The sequence below is a fragment of the Hippocampus zosterae genome, chromosome 1, assembly GCF_025434085.1.
Source record: "Hippocampus zosterae strain Florida chromosome 1, ASM2543408v3, whole genome shotgun sequence".
Lineage (NCBI taxonomy): Eukaryota > Metazoa > Chordata > Actinopteri > Syngnathiformes > Syngnathidae > Hippocampus > Hippocampus zosterae.
Window position 1 is genome coordinate 16,196,755 of NC_067451.1, and position 21,990 is coordinate 16,218,744.

Consider the following 21,990-nt stretch of genomic DNA (forward strand, 5'->3'; position numbering starts at 1 on the left):
AAGTGTGAGTGTGTGCGCGGATGGTTGTTTGTCTCTGTGTGCCCTGCGATTGGCCGGCAACCGGTTCAGGGTGTCCCCCGCCTACTGCCCGAAGACAGCTGGGACAAGCTCCAGCACCCACCGCAACCCTCGTGAGAAGATCCACAACTACAAGATATACAGACTGGGAAGCCATGTTATCATTAGCAACCTAATTTTAATCCATTTTTCTGGTTCCTGCTGTATGTAAATGATGTGGAATGGAAGGATCAAGTCGATACCGGAGGTAGCATCAAAGGCATAACAGAGATGGGATGGTGACCGACTGCATGGAAAGGTCTTGTGTGGAGTTGTGCCGTTTAATCCGCCCTTTTCCTCGTTTTGCTGTTTTGTATAAATTACATAGTACGGATTGTATCCAGGCAGATTAAGCATTTAGATAACAGCGATTTATCTCAATGGCCTGGACACAAACACAAACGCATGAACACACACAGACACGGACACGGACACGCTACGTCTATGCGTGCGTGTACGCGTGCAACTAGAATATGTGGTCACGACTCTGAAAACGAGCAGGGAGGAGGGAGGAAAAAGAATGATGGTGTGTATGTGTGTGTGTATATATATATACACACACACACACACACACACACACACACACGCACACGCACACGCACACGCACACGCACACGCACACGCACACACACACATACACAATTATGAGACCACCATGTTTTCTTAATTTTTTTTGTTCATTTCAATGTCTGCTGCCAGTAAAAGTGTATCAAGTAACACAAAAGTAAATGTAGATTGCCTGTTTTTGCAGAACAATGCTAGAGCTATTTATTTAAGAACTTGATCAGTGATTTTGGTAATTATCAAGAAAATCTTTGGAGAATGTCTGCATCAGCTCTTGACTTCAACAGAGATGTTTTGTTGTCATTCATACATTGTTCAAGGTACATTTCCTTTACTTGTACCAGGAATTTAAAATGAACAGGAAACTGAAGGAACAAGGGTGGTCTCATATTTGTTTCCATGGCTTTATGCCAGGCATGTCCAGCTCGGGTCCTTGAGGGGCACTGTCCTGCCTGTTTTCCATCTCTCTGGGCTGCAACACACCTGATTCAGATGATCAGCTCATCAGCCAGCTCTGAAGCAGCATTACAACGATCCTGATTATTTGAATCAGGTGTGTTGCTCCTGGGAAAGCTGGAAAACAGGGACTTTGGACACCCCTGCTTCATGCAGACATGAACCTGTGTTATCTTTGACATGAAAACGACATGAATTTGTACTTCCATTCGAGATATAGTCATATAAGCGCACAGTGCTACAAAACTTGATTATTATTATTTTAAAATTACAACAACATTAACAATAAATGTCTCCTCCAAATACATCTTGCAAAAAAATGCATCAATGTGCACCAAGGTCCCATTTTGATGAGTTCTTGGGAATAAATGCTGGCTTTGTCGTGTTCTGTATACGCCCCGTCAAAGCACAAGACCAAGTGACACTCTTTATTTTTCTTTCCCCTCGCTTTGCATCTAAATATGGCAGTTCCTTTTGAAAGAATTCATCATGATCCTCCAGAGGGACTCACTCCCTCGAGCATCTCACGAGACCCCCGCCAGACTTTTAAACATCAGAGACCCCCCCAAAACAACCATCTCGACACATGTGTGCACACACACACATGAATAAAGCAGTGATGACGAGGTGTGGGAAAAAAAAATCATCTCATCCTACACCGCTAGTGTGCGTGTGTGATATTTGGGGGTGTCACTTTCAAAAAACAGCCGTTCTCCCCCACTGCTGTGGGAAATGATGATGCCGGAAAAGCAGGGAAGGGGGCCGGTTTGTTTTGAAACTCAATCACAGCCAGGATGGTGGAGCTCTTCTGGATATGTCATGGGTGCCAAAAAAAGTATGTTGTTTTATGCGTGTGTGTGTGTGTGTGTGTGGGGGGGTGTTGGGGTGACGAGTGGCGGGCAAAAGGACGTGGCGTGAAACAGCTGTCTCATGCGCACACGCACACACACACACACACACACACACACACACACACACACACACACAACAGCTACGGTCTTTTCCCAGATATATCACAAGTGAATCGAGGCCTCGGAGGCATGCCGACTGTCAAAGAAATGCTCACACGCTGCATCACAACATGCCCGCAAGCATCTCACACTTCACGGCCAAAATTAATTTGTCCATGTTAAAATAAAAATACAGCGGCGGAAAAATCTCAAATAAAATCGCAAAATGTAAAATAATCACTAAAACCTAATCTAACCGAGCCACGACTGCTGACAGGGCCACCGCAACTTGGCTCATGGTGGCTCGAGGCTTGATGTCAATCCCCGAGATGTTCTTTAAAAACCACAAAAGTACCACACTCATTTAAGTCACAATATTATTCAAAGTCATAAAAATTAAGTTATAAATCAGGAACAAAGCCATAACATTATGAGAGAAATTCATTGTATGGCAATAAAATTGCAATATTATGAGAAAAAAGTGACAATATTAGTTGAAAAAAGTCACATTATTAGTTACATTATTAGGTGGGGGGGGCTCCATACACACGCATGTAGACAGTTGGACCATATTAAGGAAAAAGTCACTTAAAAATTGACAAATGTGTGTGAATTTAAGAATTTAAATGTCCCATTTCCACACACTTTTTGGTGTGTTTTGTTTCTTCATTCAACACTGCCAACTAGTGACCTGGCATGCACATTACATGATGTTTTATGTAACCTTGATGTACGACGACATTTATGGAAATTAAGAGATGACAGATGATGCTGATTGACAGCTGGCTCAATCAATGCCTTAATGAGGCGCTGCTACTTCACAAGACAACACATGCCACCACCCGCAGTTCCCGCACAACCACCTCACCATTTGGCTCAGTGAAGACGTAATACAACAAAAACAAGCACAGCTGTCACACGCGCATGCATCCACACATCCGCAAAGTGTGGTGATTACAGCTGCAGTCGCACAGATCCTGCATACTTAAAGACATCACACAATACACGGGTCGCCTCGCTATGCCAATGGAATTACAATCTACATTATGCACATACTCCTCCGGTGTTAGCCTGCATTAGTGGCTGAAGTGCGCCGCTTCGGGTCCAATTAAGATCATTCGCAGCACGCGGGGTGAAGCGGGAATATTAATGATTAAAACGTCATTCATCCTCAATGAGAGAACAGATGAGAACTGGAGTGATACTCAAAAAATTCCTATATGTTGGAATTTTGTCGTTAAGATTCATATATTATTCACTGGGAAATGCCATAAAATGCACTTCTGGACAATATTGTTTGACCTGCATCTCCAAGATTATCCAGGACCAGCACAAACTTTTAATGGCTTCTTCTTTGGACTAAGTGAAAGTCGATTTCGTCTTTTTTGTGTGCTCCTGCTAACAAATATAAAAGAAAACATGAGTGGAGGTGGCTGAGAAGCATCAATATCTGCTCTCCGAATAAATTTGGATCAGCACCAAAATGTAATGGCCTCTTTCTTGGATCATGCCCCAAACCTCCATGAAGTTTTGTCAAAATCAATATTGTCGTTTTTTTGTTGCCCCACTAAAAATAATCCAAGAAAAAAAGCATATCTCCATTATATACTCCATTAAATACTACAATAACTGTTCACAGAAACAAACTCATCAAGTAAGTTCCAAAATAAAGCCACCAAGTCTACAGCAATAGTGACAATACCTGGTCACATTAGCACCAACATTTAATGAGTTCTTTGGATTGTGGCTTTGGAAGCCACACACACACAAAAGTTTGTGTGTGTGTGTGTGTGTGTGTGTGTGTGTGTGTGTGTGTGTGTGTGTGTGTGTGTGTGTGTGTGTGTGTGTGTGTGTGTGTGTGTGTGTGTGTGTGTGATTCTGCTCGCAAAGATTTATGGAAAAGTTTACAATACATACTCACAAATACAATTTGGATCATCACCCAATATTATTATAGCAGAGGTACCAAAGTATGCATCAAGACCTGATTACCGAAACACACAATTCAGAGTACAGTAGTATCAAGATTCGGTGGGTTCTTCTTGGTGAAAATCGATGATCCAGCGAACGAACATAAACACCAAAACAAAAGCATGTTTTGAGTGCACAAGAAGCATTTCTGTAAACTTTGTCCGAGGAACCAGCAGAGAGTGCATTACCTCATTAATAATTTATTTTGGTCAAAAGTGTATCTAATCTCTATTCCAAAACGCTCATCATACACACACATTGTCACAACTACACAAAAAAAGGCAGATTTTTTTTCCCTGCGGAGTGTGTTCGATTGTTTTCGCAATCCAGCGTGTTGTTGTGATCCAAATGCTATCAAAATGCGATCATTTCTTATCAAAAAACAATTGCCTTCCCAGACCTTTTTTCTTCTCTGAGTATGTATAGCGTCTGTTGTGGTGCATTGTGTGAGTCAGCGATGTTCCCTGCTCCCTCAGAGTAAGCGCATGCATGCGCACACACACACACACTGAACATTCGGCAAGCCTCCTCGCTGCCCATCTTTAAAGCCCTCCTCAAAACTCACTTGTATTCTTTGGCGTTTGACTCAGCATGACTTAGATTTGCTATTGGTTTTACTGCTTGGTGCTTTCTACCGCCTTATTACTTATTACTTATTACTGATTCGTCTTACTGTTTATTGTATATGTTAAGTCGCTCCATGTACAGCACTTTGTATGCAGCGATGGCTGTTTGAAAGTGCTCTATAAATACTGTTGACTTGACTTGACTTGACACACACACACACACACACACACACGCACACACACACACACACACACAGGCAGATTTAGTATGCTAACAAGGAGGAAGTGGACAGACCTGAATATGACACAACAAAAATACATAATGTGTGTGTGTGCGTGTGTGCATGCACGCATGCAGCAAACACGCAGGCAGACGGGTGAGCCATCTGCTCCGAAAACAGCAACTTTTTGTTTCCTGCCATATTGTTGCCTTCCATCAGAGTAAAACATTTTGGTTCCACATGACTAATCTTTCACGCTAAACGATGTGGTTTGATAAAGCATTCAAGAATATGGATTAGCCTTGTTTGCTAACAGAGCAACTCACTGATTTACATGTAGCTAACTGCTGGTCTTTAGCCTAGGTTTGTCAAAAAGTCTATTTGGCTAACTAATGAAAATTCACACGAGGAATGATTACCCCTTGGCCCTAGCCTGGTAGTTAAAAACATTTAGCCAGAGCTGCGTGGTAGTTTCCCTGGGAAGGGAGTACAGCATTTGCTACACAGCTATTTTGTGGACGACCGAAGAGCTTGATGGTTCAAGCTAGCCTTTAGTTTTCAGTGATAAACACAAATGAAAATGAAACTAAGGGAATAATTCTCCATCTATTTTGTTAGGTTTTTCAAATCGCCTGTTAGATTTTTCTTGTTAAACAGGTAATCTTTTTCTGTTTTTTTTAAACTGAATGGCTTCTGCTATTGCTAATTAAAGCTTCTAAGTAAAAAAGGAAGGCTGAATCCTTTGATTCAGTACCTTTACACGCTACATTATTCCAACCTAGACAGTTTGTCAGTGTATAAATAAGAGGGAAAAGTATCTGTCCAATTTTTCTTTCTTTCTTTCTTTCTTTCTTTCTTTCTTTCTTTCTTTCTTTCTTTCTTTCTTTCTTTCTTTCTTTCTTTCTTTCTTTCTTTCTTTCTTTCTTTCTTTCTTTCTTTTGTTAAGTTTCAAATAAAGACTTAGGGACCCTGTTAGCAAGCGACGTGATGACTTTCACAGGCACTTTGTCGTAACTGTTGACAAATGTGAGATGACACCAATGAGGACACGGACATGTTGCAAAGAAATCACTGCAAAGCATCCCCGTCTGCTCTTCTCGCTAAAATGCAGACGAGGGGCCAAATCTGACTGTTACACATTAATTATTCAACTTCCGACAGTTTAAGTGATTTGTTTGATGTCATGTTTGACTAAACTAACCTTTCTTAAGGCTCTGTCTACCCAAAAATCCCCACAATGCAAGATGTAGCAACATTTGTTCAAAAATCTGACCAGCAATGGTACTTCTGTGACCACTATTCAGCACATCATTAAAAAAGCGAAGATGAGAAGTGTTGTCTTAAAAGCTGAGCATTCGCTAGCTAGTGTTAGCGATACGGCTAATACTTACTTAGCCATGTTTATTTTTGTGTGCAAGTAGTTTTAGTTCAAATTAGCTATATAGCTCATACGTGGTTGCTTGTACCGATAAAAATAATAATAATAACAGGTTTAGGATCTATATACCGACGGATATGTGATATATTTGACAGCTAACAGAGCTAATGGTAATGTGACTGCATTTTGTTTATGGCATTAGATCAAATCTTGAAAATGAGTTGTGTCAAAGAACAAGATGTTTTAATTGAAATCGGATTGGATCGTGCAATACAATCCTAATTTTAATCCGTATCAAACCTTCAATTTGTATTGTTCAAAACATTTCAGTTGGATCTGGATAACTTTGATCCCAAAAAAGAAGATTAACCTGATCCTAAGAGGGGGAAGGATTTCAAGGTTCAAGAAGAAAATGGAACAAAACTTGGTCAAATAACCCATCTGCATCATTTCGTGTTATTTATATTTTCTACTTGATTTGCTCAACTCATACAGGTATGAAGTAGCTACGGTCGACGTGGGATACCAATTAAGCCTTTCAGTATAAATAAATAAAATAATGATCTTCTACCCATGAAAAAGTCCCCTGAGCAGATTTCAGTAAGAAACAAAAATGATGTATTCAATTGTTCTGCCATTCATTGTTGTATATTAATTACAAAGAAACATTCTTAAATTTGTTAACGATTGGAATTTAAGACGTCAAAATATCTACAATGTATTTGTTTATGTACTGTATATTTGTTATAGCTCATGTGAGTGTTCATAAAATAAATTATTTAGTAAATAGAAGTTGATCTTCACAAAATATTTTGGTTTTGTGTCAATATAATAATAATAATAACGATGATGATAATGAAATGACCCCTTGTTGGCTCTTTTTTCTGTTGTTCTTTACATTGCTGGTGTCCCACATTGTGATATGTTTTCCCATTTAGAGCACTGATAATCCGGATTTGGTACCAGTAATATCAAAAACGGAGTCTCTGGATCAGGGTTGCTGTGAAAAAACACCATCAAAGTAAAATGGATTACATGAAACTAGACAGCAAAAAATTGTATTTGCAAGTTCAGATCATTTTGATCCAGATTACATTATTTGTACAACTGGCCCTTTGTGATCAACGATTAATGTGCAAATCTAGCAGAATATTGTGCCTCTCTTATTCCTGCATTTTGGTTTTGTTTTGTTTTTTAACACACATGCATTTTTGCCTGAATGTTGGTTCTTCCTAAAGGTCTGAGTGTATATGTATTTTCTGTCATCCACTTTGATGTTTGCATGTCACAAATGCTGAAGCCCACAAGCTCACAAAAAGAATTGCTAAAAATAGACCTCCATTGTTTAATTCTACACAAGCGGAACACATTGCTGGTTCTCCTTCCCAAAACTGTCCAGATAAATTTTGTGCTTTTGGAGATCATCATCTCATCCACCGTTATCATCAGTATAACCATTATTTGTTTTCATTTAGAATATATTTTTATGACAAACAGCTGAAGAGCATCCAAACAAACAACACTTACCATGTTTGTGCAAAAGCTCTTATGACGATCAATAACAAAGTTAATAATGTATTTGATACAAGAACAGGAGTCTGGAAGTAATTATGTCATAAAGACGTAATTTTTATTGATTTTTTTTTTTTACGTTTGCTCTCCAACACTTAAAAAAAAATCCAACCCTCAAAGCCAGTTTCACTTAGGAACATGAAATTTGGTGGGCATAGCTATCATGAGTATACCCACTAAAAAGTCTCAAGAAGCCAAGCCTGAAAAGATACATAACGGGTATGTTCGGAAATTAACTCTGATGCCCGAACATGACTCTGTGACTGCGTGCATTTGGGAGACGCAGAACACACCTCTCATTAATTTCCAAACGCATCCTATGTCATACCAATCAGCAATCTCTGCTTGAACTGTTTCCGTCCGTATGCCTGATGTTTTGGACGCTCTGTGTTCCCAGTTGCAGACACCCAAGAGCATGCTCCGGCACTCGTATTTTGTGGCACGCTGAATGATTGAATGCTACATTTGAACAAGTTGAGTTTCTGAACAGTTGGAGTGGAGCAGAGTGCGCTGGGAGAATACTTCCAAATGCACTCCAAGTCTGCCATTCTGATTGGAAGTGGGCATTTTAGGGGCCACGCTGGCCATTTCTGCAAATTAAAAAATTGCCCCCAAAGCCTGTTTCACTCAACAATCAGAAATTTGGCAGGCATGGCCATCATGAGAAGCTTGTCCTTGAGATTTGGTCAGATTGCATTATATACTACCCAGATGAGCAATGCTAAGTTGCAAAATATTTGAGTTTTCACCACACCATTGTAGGCTGAGTATAAAAGTAAAGTTTTGATAACTTGCCCCAAAACACCACTGTAAACTAACAGCCACGGGGAAAATTCAGCCCCTAAATCCAGTTTTTCAGAGCAATTTGAAATTTGGTAGACATGTTTTGAGTAGACCCACAGAAAAAGTCTTAAGAAGACATACCCGAAAATACTGAGGAAGTCGGCTATTTTGGTTTCAAACAGCAAAACTGATCTGTAACTCGAGCAGATATAAACTTGGGCTATGGCGTCTGTAAAAAGACATCAACTTTCAATTGGAATGAAATTGGCCATTAACATAAACTAAAGATTATAACTCCAGAAGAACCAACTGACAGAACAAAATCATGAATATGTAATCCTTCATTTGTGTCTTGCAAGAAGACCAAATTATTTTATTATGGGGGGCTTTTAGAATTAAAAAGATGACTTAAAACACATCCAAATAAGCAGAATGCCACAACTATTAATGACTGAACTACTCCCCAAAACTACAAATCAAGATTTGAGTGAGGTTTCTCCCAACGTGTTTTGTTGGGGTTCTTCATTCTCGAGTTGAAGAAGGAAGCATGCATGATGCACACTGTATTTATAGCTGCACTGTTTCCATGACACTCATCCTTACACCGGCCCGCACACACTGGATTCCCATCTCCCGAGGGCAGCAACAGCGGAAAGTAGTGAAGGAAGAGAGATGACTTCTCTGAGATCAAGCACCAAAGACAAGGAAAGAGTTGAGCTGTATCGATGCATTCGAGAATGCTGGGAAATCGGGAACATTCCGCTCAGTGTCAGTTATGGACACAGTAAAGTAAAGTGATAATATTAAAGGTTTAACCCAGAAATCACAAGACATAATCCCATAGCACTTTAATATAATTTCAAACAAACACTCAGTGAGATACAGGCTTTAAAGTGTTTTTCATAATTTCATAACGTCAAATTAACCTGTGCATCTACAGAAGCCTACATGTTGCCATTCACACAACTTAACGATAGCTAAACAGGCATGGGTCCCACACAAATAAATTTGTGAGTCAAGACTGTCATTATTTCATTCATTCATTCATTCATTCATTCATTCATTCATTCATTCATTCATCTTCCGTACCGCTTGATCCTCACTAGGGTCGCGGGGGGTGCTGGAGCCTATCCCAGCTGTCTCCTGGCAGTAGGCGGGGGACACCCTGAATCGGTTGCCAGCCAATCGCAGGGCACACAGAGACGAACAACCATCCGCGCTCACACTCACACCTAGGGACAATTTAGAGTGTTCAATCAGCCTGACACGCATGTTTTTGGAATGTGGGAGGAAACCGGAGCACCCGGGGAAAACCCACGCAGGCCCGGGGAGAACATGCAAACTCCACACAGGGAGGCCGCAGCTGGAATCGAACCCGGTACCTCTGCATGTCATTATTTCAGGTTAGATGTTTTCAGAAGTTTCAATTTAACTTTTATTTTACTCTTTGTTTGGTCGGGTGCCGTGAGATTTTTTGAATGTGAAATTTTTGGCTAAATCACAGTTTGGAAACAGCGATTTATATGGTAAAGATGTGCACATACATTAGTTACAGGATAATCATTGAAATGGACAAATCGTAGTGGCTTGAACATTCGCTATTCAGATAAATCCAGACAAAGAAACTTCAAATGTAATTGGTAATACCATTGGGCAAAAGTGAGGCAATTGAACCTAAAATGTCCACTTGAAGCACAAAAAAATGTCAATTTACTTACATACCTTTTTGAGCATGCCTTCTTGAGATTTTTGGGGGGTGTTTCTACTCATAGTAAAAGCTTTCAAAATATTGCAACACTATATTTCCCTATTGTGTAGTGCAGGGGTGCCCAAACTTTTGGATCGAAGATCTACTTTTCGATCAACTAACCTCCCGGAATCTACCCTTACCGGCACACGCGCCCGCGCACACAAACAGCCACACACACACGCACGCCATGATGAGAAACAGCCTGAAACTGAGGCACGCGATGCACTTTTGCAGCCTGTTAACTATCGTAGCTCACACGTACCGTTTTAAAGTGCTTCCCTGAGCCCTCCTAGATTCCTATTCTTTGCCCGTGCCCTCGGTGAATTGTACACGAAGCAAACTCTGAATGAGAATAATGATGATAAAAGATAGAGCGCAACAGTTCTGATCACAAGCTGCAATTGCAGACTGCTGAGAGCTAACAACTTCCGGTGACGTAATCACATGCCACCGTAAATTCAAGATTTACCTGTCATGTCCTTGTTTACGATGATACTAATACAGCGTGTTATGCCGGAGACAAATTCCTTGTGTGTTCTACATACTTGGCCAATAAAGATGATTCTGATTCTGATTCTTTATTTTATTTTTTCTATATTTTTTGGTGAAAATGAGACTGATAAGATGATTAAGGTGCAGTGTACATGAACACAAAAAAATATATTACTCACATGTACAAAGACACACAAATGGTTGTTTGTTTGTTTTTTCTCCTCGACACTCCTCGGATCTACTTGGGACCCGTCTTAGATGTATCGGTAGATCAGGATCGACCTAATGGGCACCCCTGGTGTAGTGGGTGCAGAAAGTGAGAACACACACACACACACACACACACACACACACACACACACACACACACACACACTGGTTGCTCAAGAATGGACTCTGTAACTCCTCAAGTGAAACAACTATGGCATCTTTTTGTGTTCAAGCACCTTTGATCCAGTTTCACCACACCAGCACTTTGTCCTCTGGGAAAACACACAAACACTCTCTCACATTTACACAAACACACACTCACACACACACACACAGTCACATGCACAAAGACTCGCGGGAAAAATACATTCTGATGTGGCCAACAACTGCAGCAGGCTAACTGAGTCAGCGGTGAAAGGCTAACATTAGTTTAAGCCAGGTGACAAAACCACATGCAGATACAATGCACGTTTTAAATCCGAAGGAGGCTAATGTTAGCTCTACTTGCAGCTATTGGGCTGAGTGCCAGCTTCACCCTTTGACAACTATGAGTGACTTCTGAAGCTTGGACCATCCGTTGCTAAAATGTACTTTACATTAGTTTACTCCAGTGTTTTTCAACCCGTGTGCCGTGAGACATTGTCAGGTGTGCTGCGGGAAAATATTTTATAATAATTGCCTTGTGTTTCGACGAGAGACAAGCGAATTTGTGACGCATGAATGCAGGACGACGGTGAAACAATAAATATGAAAGATGATAAAATACTGTTTTCTTTGTGTTCATTTGATTCCAATTCAAGCTGTTATAATGTCATCCTTCAATGTTATAAACGGTTATAGTAACAATATAACACGTTAATTGTTAAAATAAGTGGGGGTCGGGGGGGGGACAATTTCAGCCAGTGGTTTGCCGTGAGATTTTTTTTCAATGAAAGTGTGCCTTGGCTGAAAAAAGTTTGAAAAACACTGGTTTACTCCAATAAATGTGCTCTTACAAAGCCATACATGGACCCAGACTTTCAATCTTGAGTCCAAATTACGATAATGTGTTCTCTACTTGATGCTATCCAAATTGGCTAACAATCAGAAATACTGTTTGGAATGGCCACTAAAATATTTGTATTATATATTTCAATGATCTGATCAATTCTAAAATGATTAGATAGTGACTGCCCTAGCTAGTCTAAAGATTTGTGTTTCTCTCTACAAAATCAGCCTGATTGTCTTTGTGTTTTAACAAAGTAAGACATTTGCTTTTACTTGATCAACATTTTCAGCCGATTTCCTGACAAGCTAAAAATCAAACTAGTTACTGAATCATAATCTATTTATGTTTATACATTTTCTGCACACTGTCAGTTTGAGATAATTACTAATTAAATTGTGTGCTATATCTGATTCACCAATGAATCAAAACAAATAACTGACAGATTAACCAATTGTTCATATAATCGTTAATTGTTCATTAGAATCCATTACATAAATCAGGTTGGCTGAATTTTCAAAAGTGGCTAACCAATAAGGTTAGTGCTGTTAACTGGTGTTCAAGGTGTTACCACATAACTTGGCAAGCTTACACTAGATTCACGTGCGACTCAAAGTGGATTTAAAAATAATTGTACCTATGCCTAAGACGTAGAAAGTCATACCATTAAAGCTCGGTGACAAGACAAAAATAAAGCAACTCAAGGGGACATGTTCATTGCATCGCTCAAGGTCAGATTAAAAATAAAACTGTGGCCGTCTCAAAGACCGTATGTCTACTATGTCGTCTGTTTTTGCTGGTGGGCTAAAATAGAATGGACTTTAGCAATTAGCAACACACTTCACACATGTACACATGGAAGCACACACACACATACACATCTATTAATACGTACAAAAGGGTGAGCACACGCAGCCCTGTCGATCCATTACTGTCACACATTAATGCCATATGACCTCAACAAAATGCCTTAAGGTGAATCTCAACAAAAAGGAATACAAACCTTTAAACTTAACATGAAAATCAGTCGACATGTCTGGTATCAAAATACCTACAAAAAAGTTTCAAGAAACAACATAGGAAAATGTATAGAAAGTCTGACATTTTGGGGTTGAATTACCATTTCCCACGCCCCTTTAAAGATTTGTCGTAGCTAGTTACACATAGTAACATGAAATTTGTTTGACATGTCTTTTTATAAGGAGACCCACAAAAAAAAGTATAGAAAAGCTATTCCTGGAAAGATATATGAACTCTGCCATTTTGGTGGGAAGCAGCCATGTTATGGTCATTTGGGGAATATCCAGGTTTTCTTCAAAGTCATGTCGAAGCTGTTTTCATTCTGAATTGGAGAAGGCACTTTTCTTTTGCTGACTGAATGTTTTCAGAAATGAAGTCAGAACGCTACAATTGTTTGTTTTTTCTTCATACCGTATACACCTATTTGTAATTGACATGTTTATACTGTATTACATGTTCATGTTTTTACATCCATAAATGTTCATAATGCATTATATACATCGTAGTTGGCCGCCATTTTATTGGAAATGGTTACAACAAACTTATAACGTACAAATCCGCTAGTCCCTCGAGGTACGTTGTGACGAGGTTCGACTGTATTAACACACCCAATCTTTCACACATACACACACATGAATGTGTACATAGAGACCCACAGGAAGTGACCAATCAGCCGACACGAGGCCAACACCCCCTCTGTGTCCCCCACTGTGCCACATTTCAGCAGCCTGTCACTTGCAAGGACAACACATACATATACAAACACACATGCATGCACACACGCTGAAGCACAGTTACCTACATAGGTATATGGAAGTGGTAGCTAATGCGTCATTTTAAACACACACACACACACACACACACACACACACACACACACACACACAAAGGAGGGAGGGGAGAGTAATCAACATCCTCGTCCTTGAGGCGTGAGGGATGTCAGGCTGATGTACGTGCACACGCAAGCGCGCACACACACACACACACACACACACACACACACACTTGAACACATGCTTGATGTCATGATTCAGTTTCTGTTAGCCGCCAGCAGGTGGCAGACGTCTGTCCAGCTGTGCACCTGTTACCCATCACAATCAACAGACTATTTCAGGACTTCCAAGGCGACAATTGACTGTTCCCCTTGCTCAAGCCATTGTTCATGTGCAATTTTCTAAACGTTCCAGATTTTGCTCCGTTGTTCTCATTGCTTGTTGATTGCGCTGTGTTTTTCTTGTATGTAGGCATTTAGTTTGGCAAATTCTCGATTGACATTTGTCATTCAATGTCTCTTGTCCTTTTGAGACAATCAATTTCCATCTGTATTTTCGTTGCCTTTTGCTCGCGCTTTTTGTTTCTCTTGTTTTATCCTGGTGTTTTTACCAGTGTCATGATTTGTACTATGTTGGTCTTGCGTTTGTTAACAAACTTTTTTGTACTATAATCTTAGCATTGTTTACGTTTGTGGGATCCACCCCTATCCGTTAGACTGAATGCTCACACAATGGCTGTGACATTATAAGAGAAGTGTGCTTGCGTGTTCCCCATCAGAATTCTCCTCAACTTCCTGACATTTCACATCGATAGGAACACCGCCAAACATGTGCGTCCTTCTCAACCCAAACCGCCTCCTCAGAGCACTTCATCATCCTGCTGCCACAATCGTCTGACTCTTTTACATTACCACAAACCCGCAAAAAGGGAACATTTGGGAACATATGGCAACAGCAAGTGCAAACATTTAGGTTATCACTTAGCAACATGAAATTTGGCTGACAAGAAGCTGTGCCTGAAAAGCGTGCATGGTGCTACAGTGGGGCTTTGGTGGGGGTTTGGCTAAAACACCTGTCAGAAATCAGCCCATCTTCTACCATCCCAGCAATGTATTTATTTACATATATATTTTTTAATTTAAGTTGAAAACCTTTTTTTTAAGTACACCTGTAAGGAGCTATTCTGTTTCAGTACAATTCGTGTTTTCGTGTTTGTGCTGCAGCTGTACCCTGTGTCTGTTTGTGAGAACAGGGAGGGCCGGGTTGAGTCTTTCAGTTACTTGCGCATTAGGGAAACGTCCAGAAATTAGCAAGCACTGCGATTGTCGAGAAACATAGAGCATTGCTCAAAATGATTATTTCGCTATTCGGAATGCACCAAAAACAGCGCTATGCACTAGGCACTCCGACTGGGGACACACTGGGCCAGTACTGGCTGCGTTCGGAAATTAATGAGAGCGGAGCACAATTTCCAAAAGCAGCTTAGGTTACAGTTCGTTAGCCTCTACACCTCAGTAATTGATTATGATTGATGATGATAATTAATTAATATTGTCCATAAAGGATGTGGAAGACATCGACATTATTGGACTTCTGATAACAGGTATCTCGCCGTTTGAGGATGGCAGTTTCTTGATCTATCGCAAAATTCAGCCTGCGGGCGCAGCTTCATTCGAAGGGAAAGAGTTGCCTGCCTTTCTGGATGGTGTGGGGCGGGTGATCAACACTCAGACTCATGCATTGACAGAACTTTATCGCAAAGTGAATGCAGTGTCTAAGTCGCTTTGCAAAATGGAAAAGAACAAGGAGTAGCTGGCCCGGTCTGGAAAAATTGATTGCTAAATCGAGAATTTGGGTAATTGGTGCCATTGAGAGTCAGAAGCTAAAAGACCTTCAAGGCTGAATGAAATTGTGGATGGCCTGTTCCAAAAAAAAACTGTTATCTGAATTTTCCCCTGGATGGAAAAATCCGCTCAGATGCTAGCATTCCTATTTGCCCCGATACTCCTCCTTCCCGAGCCAGAGACTGATAAGGTTTGCTCTTGTAACTATGGATGCTTGACATGCAAACAAAAACAATGACAATAACACTCTACATAATGCCCTAAAATGTCAATGTCTTCATTCCCATTTGCTCCAGCCCCAAGTCATAACCACACTGACAGAGCGCTCCTATCCAAAAAAAGCTAGCCGGACTGGTTGTGACTCAATCCCCACCCCTTGCCCCTTCCATTCCCCCGTTCACTACATGGACATGCATTTGTTGTACATGTCTTTTAAATGTACGCTACATGTGCAGAGGATTTTTTTTCTTTTCTCAGGCTAAAACAAAGCTCCAATTTAAGGAGAATGGTTATAAACTGTTGGGGGGGAGGGGGTTCTTCCTCTTTCCTGTGTTTTCTTTTCATATCTCAGATTTTGGGGCGCTTAACAGCAAATTCCTGTTTGTCTCCCTCTGTTGGTCATTGTTTTGTTTAAGTTCTTCTAGATAGGTTGTAAATGGGAAAGTAAATTCCTTCTGTGTTTTACATACTTGGCCAATAAATCTCACTGTGATTCTGAATGGACAAATTCCTGAAAGAGCGCCAGCAACAGCTCATACGCACAAGAGGATTCAATGTAGTGTGCAACAAGCATTCCCCAATAACAACTGGGAAAAACAGTGGGGTGATGCTGGCAAACATTTTGAGATTTACTGTCACAATGAGCAATGCGCACGGAAGGCAATCCAAACACCCCACCATAGTGTAGCATACTTAAAAAAAAAAACAAACAAACAAGAGATCCTCTCAAGTGAGTGAAGTCATGTCATTTTTGTTTTGTTTTTTTTTCTTAGACACACAGGAAGCCTGCCATTCTGCTTTGGAGTGGTCATTTTGCGGGGTAAACTTTTCCATAGCAACATGAAATTTGGCCATGTTATGGTCAATTTCATAAAGGAAAAGCTTGACGACACCCACACCCACAATTTCTATGAGAGCATTTTAAAAGCATCTGACATCATCAGAAGTGAGAGGGACAGGGCCAAAAAAAAAATTATGTCTGTGTCCAAGTCGGTCTCTCAGCCGACTAGGCCGCTTAGCCCAATGCCACAAGATAACAACAGATAAGTGGCTTAAAGCACAACGCTCAGAATTAGACTGGTGTGACCAGTTCAGTCTTATTTTCGTGGTGAAGACACCTGAGAAAATCCATTGGCAGCTTTTAACGCAACTAGAACAGCAAAAGACCACTCCATTTATAATCTTTATTTCCCGTCATGTACTTTGTAATACAGTAAATCTGGTTAAAAACACCAACTTGCAGTGTTGGAAATAATGCATTAAAAAGTAAGGCATTTAAATATAGGCAATACAAAGACAACAAAAATTAGATAAAAAAAGAAAACATTATACAACCTTATTTGACTGATATGACACATTTGGGGGGGTGGGGGGGGGGTGGCCAATAAAGGAGATGAGAAAAAGAGGAGAGGACACAAAAACAGAAAAAGTGATGAATCAGCAGAAAATCCAGAAAGGTGGGAAGATGGTTTTAGATAATCACCCCCCCCCACACGCACACACACACACACACACACGCTTTCATTTTAGTTATTTTGTCTCTCTACCTTGTTAGTGCGTGTGTGTGTGTGCGTGTGTGTGTGTGTGTGTGTTTGTATGCGTTTGGCAGTGGACTCCAGTGCACGTGACACACAGACTCATGTAGCTGTGGCTAACAGCTCCATATTAGGCATCAAAAAGCATACACACATTCGCACACACACACACACACACACAATGGCTGCCTGAACACAATATTTTCAGAATGGTAAGGAAGTTCAAGGGCCGCCAGACGAATGCACAAATGCACTCCCTCCCCCACATACACACAGACAGACGCACACGCACTTTCACATACACAAACACACTTGCACACACCAACAAGGTAGCGAGACATCGAACTACAACCTTTGACCTCCCCCAAGTTTATCTGCACAAATTGCATGAACTCTGCGGCATTTACATGAAGACGTGCGTGTGTGTGCGTGTACATGTGTGTGCATCTGTCTGGCAGCCTTTGAACGTCTTCACCATTCTGAAAATATTGTGTTCAGGCAGCCACTTTGTCATATTATTGAATATATACAAAACGTTTACAGTTTCAAAATGTGTCCCATTATTTTTCCATTGTGTCTGCTTGCCAATTTAACATTTCTGTGACCTCCAATGGTTTCCCTTATAGAAAATCCTGAAAAGTAAGACCTTCACTAAGTAGAAGGTGAGGCTCTGGTTTTGAAAAGAAAAAGCCAACGTAAAAAAGCAAAACCCAGAAGTTAGGATAGTTAAAAGTTCTTAGAGTGTCCTTGCTGTGAGTAGAATGTCATTAGTGGATATGTGAGTGTGAAAGGATTTTTAGTATGGTCATAAATATCCTTTACACACAATATAATTAGTCTGTTTAAGAAAGGACAACATACTGTACATGTCAGAATATTTAGTTAAGAGGGTGAAATTGTGAGGATTTTGACAATTTTGAAGTAAACAAGGTCTCTCAATGATTACTCGATGATCATTCATTTGACAATCAATGAACTGTCGATTAATGTTTGCACATCTGATAAAAACATACAGTAGGGAGTTCAGCAAATAACGGGCTAGGTTCCCGGGCCAAAATTTAAATTTGTGAGTCCCTGAACCGCAAACATGTATCGTCTTTCCTTGTTCTTCTTCTGTGAGTTCATTCTACTGCCACCAAAGGAAAAAAAATAAATAAAAAATCGGTAATGCTTTGGCCTGGTTGGAGATGGCCACAAACATCCAATGGGTTCAAGTGTTGATGTGTACCATATGCTTCCAGAGGAGACTCGACATCTCTGCTTAGACAATGGGACTCAAACACATGTGTTCTCTCTGGCTTGATTGACATCTCTTACAGCACCTGAGCACCTAATAATATCACACAGATGTCTCAAAAGTAGTACATTTCAATTTAAAAATAGATTCACAAATAACTCTAGGTTGGCATAAAATATGGCGATATTGTTAAAATTCAGGACATGAAAATTTGAAATGTGATTCTCTTTTACCGTGTTGGTAGTAACACAAACTCTGTTAGGACCAAAGGTGAGCTGTAATGCGCTAGAGTTATTCTAACTTTTAACTTAACTAATTTTGCGGATACATTGTACTTTTGAGGGTACGTTTTCATGTAAGCAAAGTATGTCATTATGTGTTGCAATATCATGTTTGTTTACCACCTTTATCCACCAACCTACTTTCATTAGTTTCAGAAATTACTTTTTTCTAAGAAATTACCAAATTTTCTAAATTTAAAAAAATGCATTTATCCATCCATCCATCCATCTTCTACCGCTTATCCGGGGCCGGGTCGCGGGGGCAACAGCTTTAGCAGGGAAGCCCAGACTTCCCTCTCCCTAGCTACTTCTTCCAGCTCTCCCCGGGGGATCCCGAGACGTTCCCAGGCCAGCTGGGTGACATAGTCTCTCCAGCGTGTCCTGGGTCTTCCTCGGGGTCTCCTCCCGGTGGGACATGCCCGGAACACCTCATCAGGGAGGCGTTCAGGAGGCATCCGAATCAGATGCCCAAGCCACCTCATCTGGCTCCTCTCGATGTGGAGGAGAAGCGGCTCGACTCGGAGCCCCATAAAATGCATTTAATTTATTTTATATTAATTTCTTGTAATTTAATTGCATTTTGTTGCATTTTATGCAATTTTAGATTTGATCTGCATTTTGTTCAGTTTCTAAATAAATAGTTTACAGTAATTTAATTAAGTCAATTATCAATTGTATTCATTATATTTAAGCGTACTTAATTTTATTAAATTAAAACAGTATTTTGAACACTAAAATTGAGTGCAGTTCAAATTGATTTAAAAAAGGTCCCAAACATGCTCAGTGGTATTTAACCTTGAATTAAACACATTCCCCTCTGGCTACATTTATATGATAATGTAAATGAAAATGATCTGAAACGAAGACGCCTCCCCTTTTTAGTTTGCATTTAGACTAGCGTTTATCAGAGAAAGTTGGTGGGCAAACAATATGGAATTCTATTGTGTATTCATGCCAGGTGGCATGGTGGCGTTGTGATGTAACTTCGCGATGTCCATGTGCACGCGTCGTCTCCGATCTGCGTTCTTCATCAAGGATCTGACAACACAAATGCGCAATCTTTGTTTCAGTCTAATATTTTACGCATGTGTATTTATTAGCATTTAATCCTTTATGGTTATGGTTTTCCATTAAAGCTTGGTGAAAATATTTATTTTGAGAATATTTTGAGATTACATGTGGTTTGGGTCACATATACTGGATGGAGAGTCAGGCAGGGAGAGATCACCAGAGTGTGAGAGCGAGGGAGAGAAAGAGAAAGAGTAAGAGAAAGAGAAAGAGAAAGAGAGAGAAAGAGAGAGAGAGAGATTGAGAGAGATGAGAGCATCATGTCATGTGATGGACTTTCATTATCCTTGATTTATCTACTACAGGTTTACAAGGCTCAATATTGATTGTAAAAAAGTAGGAAATCTCTTTGACTTAGTTTTTACGGTCTTCCGTAATGCACAAGCAATGATTGTGGACATCCTCAGGAGGCATGGTTCTTTACCGGAGTAGTAGTGCTGCGAATGCTTTGTATTAAGTACTAAGTAGTACGTTCTCAACGCCTATTGGCTGCCACCGACACAATGCTGCCAAAGAAGATGTCAGTGTTCAAAGTCGCTCTCAGTCAAGTCAAATTTATATTCATCACATGCCCACAGATGACAAATAACGACACCAACTGATTTTAACCCCACGGGGAGGGGGGTGGGGGGGGACCCCTCAAAATCCACGCCTAAAACCCTGCAATGGGGCCATAAATGGGGCAAACCCCCTTCCAGGATGACCATGCTGCAATGGATGCTGAGTGGGCAACATTTGTTGTGAGACAATGCCAGTTAGAACAGCCTTCGTAGTCCGTTTAATTTAGCAATGATGGAAGCGCTGTTAAAATATGACGGAGGCACGGACTGACATGAAAGTGTTGGTTCCGCTTGAAATAACAACAAACTGACGATGACGGAAATTTACTGACACCCCCAAGTCTGTAAATTGCACTTGAACACATAAGCCATAGGAAAATATATATATATATATATATATATATATATATATATATATATATATATCCATCCATCCATCCATTTTCCGAACCGCTTGATCCTCACTAGGGTCGCGGGGGGTGCTGGAGCCTATCCCAGCCGTCTTCGGGCAGTAGGCGGGGGACACCCTGAATCAGTTGCCAGCCAATCGCAGGGCACACAGAGACGAACAACCATCCACACCCACACTCACACCTAGGGACAATTTAGAGCGTCCAATCAGCCTGCCATGCATGTTTTTGGAATGTGTGTATATATATATATATATACATATATATATATATAGCTAAATTTTATATATATATATATATATATATATATATATATATATATATATATATATATATATATATATATATATATATATATATATATATATATATATATATAGGCGGCCCGGTAGTCCAGTGGTTAGCACGTCGGTGCACCACAGTGCAGAGGTACCGGGTTCGATTCCAGCTCCGGCCTCCCTGTGTGGAGTTTGCACGTTCTCCCCGGCCCTGCGCGGGTTTTCTCCGGGTGCTCCGGTTTCCTCCGACATTCCAAAAACATGCGTGGCAGGCTGATTGAACGCTCTAAACTGTCCCTAGGTGTGAGTGTGAGTGCGAATGGTTGTTCGTTTCTGTGTGCCCTGCGATTGGCTGGCAACCGATTCAGGGTGTCCCCCGCCTACTGCCCGAAGCGGCTCGGAAGATGAATATATATATATATATATAAATGTGTGTGTGCGTGTGTGTGTGTGTGTGTGTGTGTGTGTGTAATATGTATTTTGTAGCCTTTTCGATTCCAAAATACTTTCCAGCAGGGTGTAGCCTTGGGGTCGAATGTGTTGTCCTTGAAGAGCTAATCAGGTGAGTTGAATCATGACAATTGCAAAACGGCTAAAAGACTCGCTGGAGGCTACATGAACCAGAGCGCTCTTTATCCTGCACTGCAGTGGAGGATGAGGATGAGAATATGAGGAGCTGTGCAGGACTCTTCTTCACCGTAAAAGGTCCATCAAGAGCACTCCCACCTTTTACTAATTAGCCTCGTTTCAGTCACAGGAGACGGCAAGGCCATAAATGGAACATTTTTCAAGCCCGAATGTATCCAGCTG

General features: G+C 40.6%; 1 protein-coding gene and 1 long non-coding RNA gene across 3 annotated transcripts in view; both read right to left on the reverse strand.

Annotated features, from left to right (window-relative positions):
- The window catches only part of ppargc1b (peroxisome proliferator-activated receptor gamma, coactivator 1 beta), a 74,953-nt gene that overhangs the window by 32,333 nt on the left and 20,630 nt on the right, over window positions 1–21,990 (reverse strand). The window lies entirely within an intron of this gene.
- Window positions 3,800–21,136, reverse strand: LOC127604773 (uncharacterized). Its single transcript, XR_007963408.1, has 2 exons — window positions 19,869–21,136; window positions 3,800–17,965 (listed from the first exon to the last, which is right to left on the reverse strand). It is a non-coding gene; the product is annotated as an uncharacterized LOC127604773 (long non-coding RNA).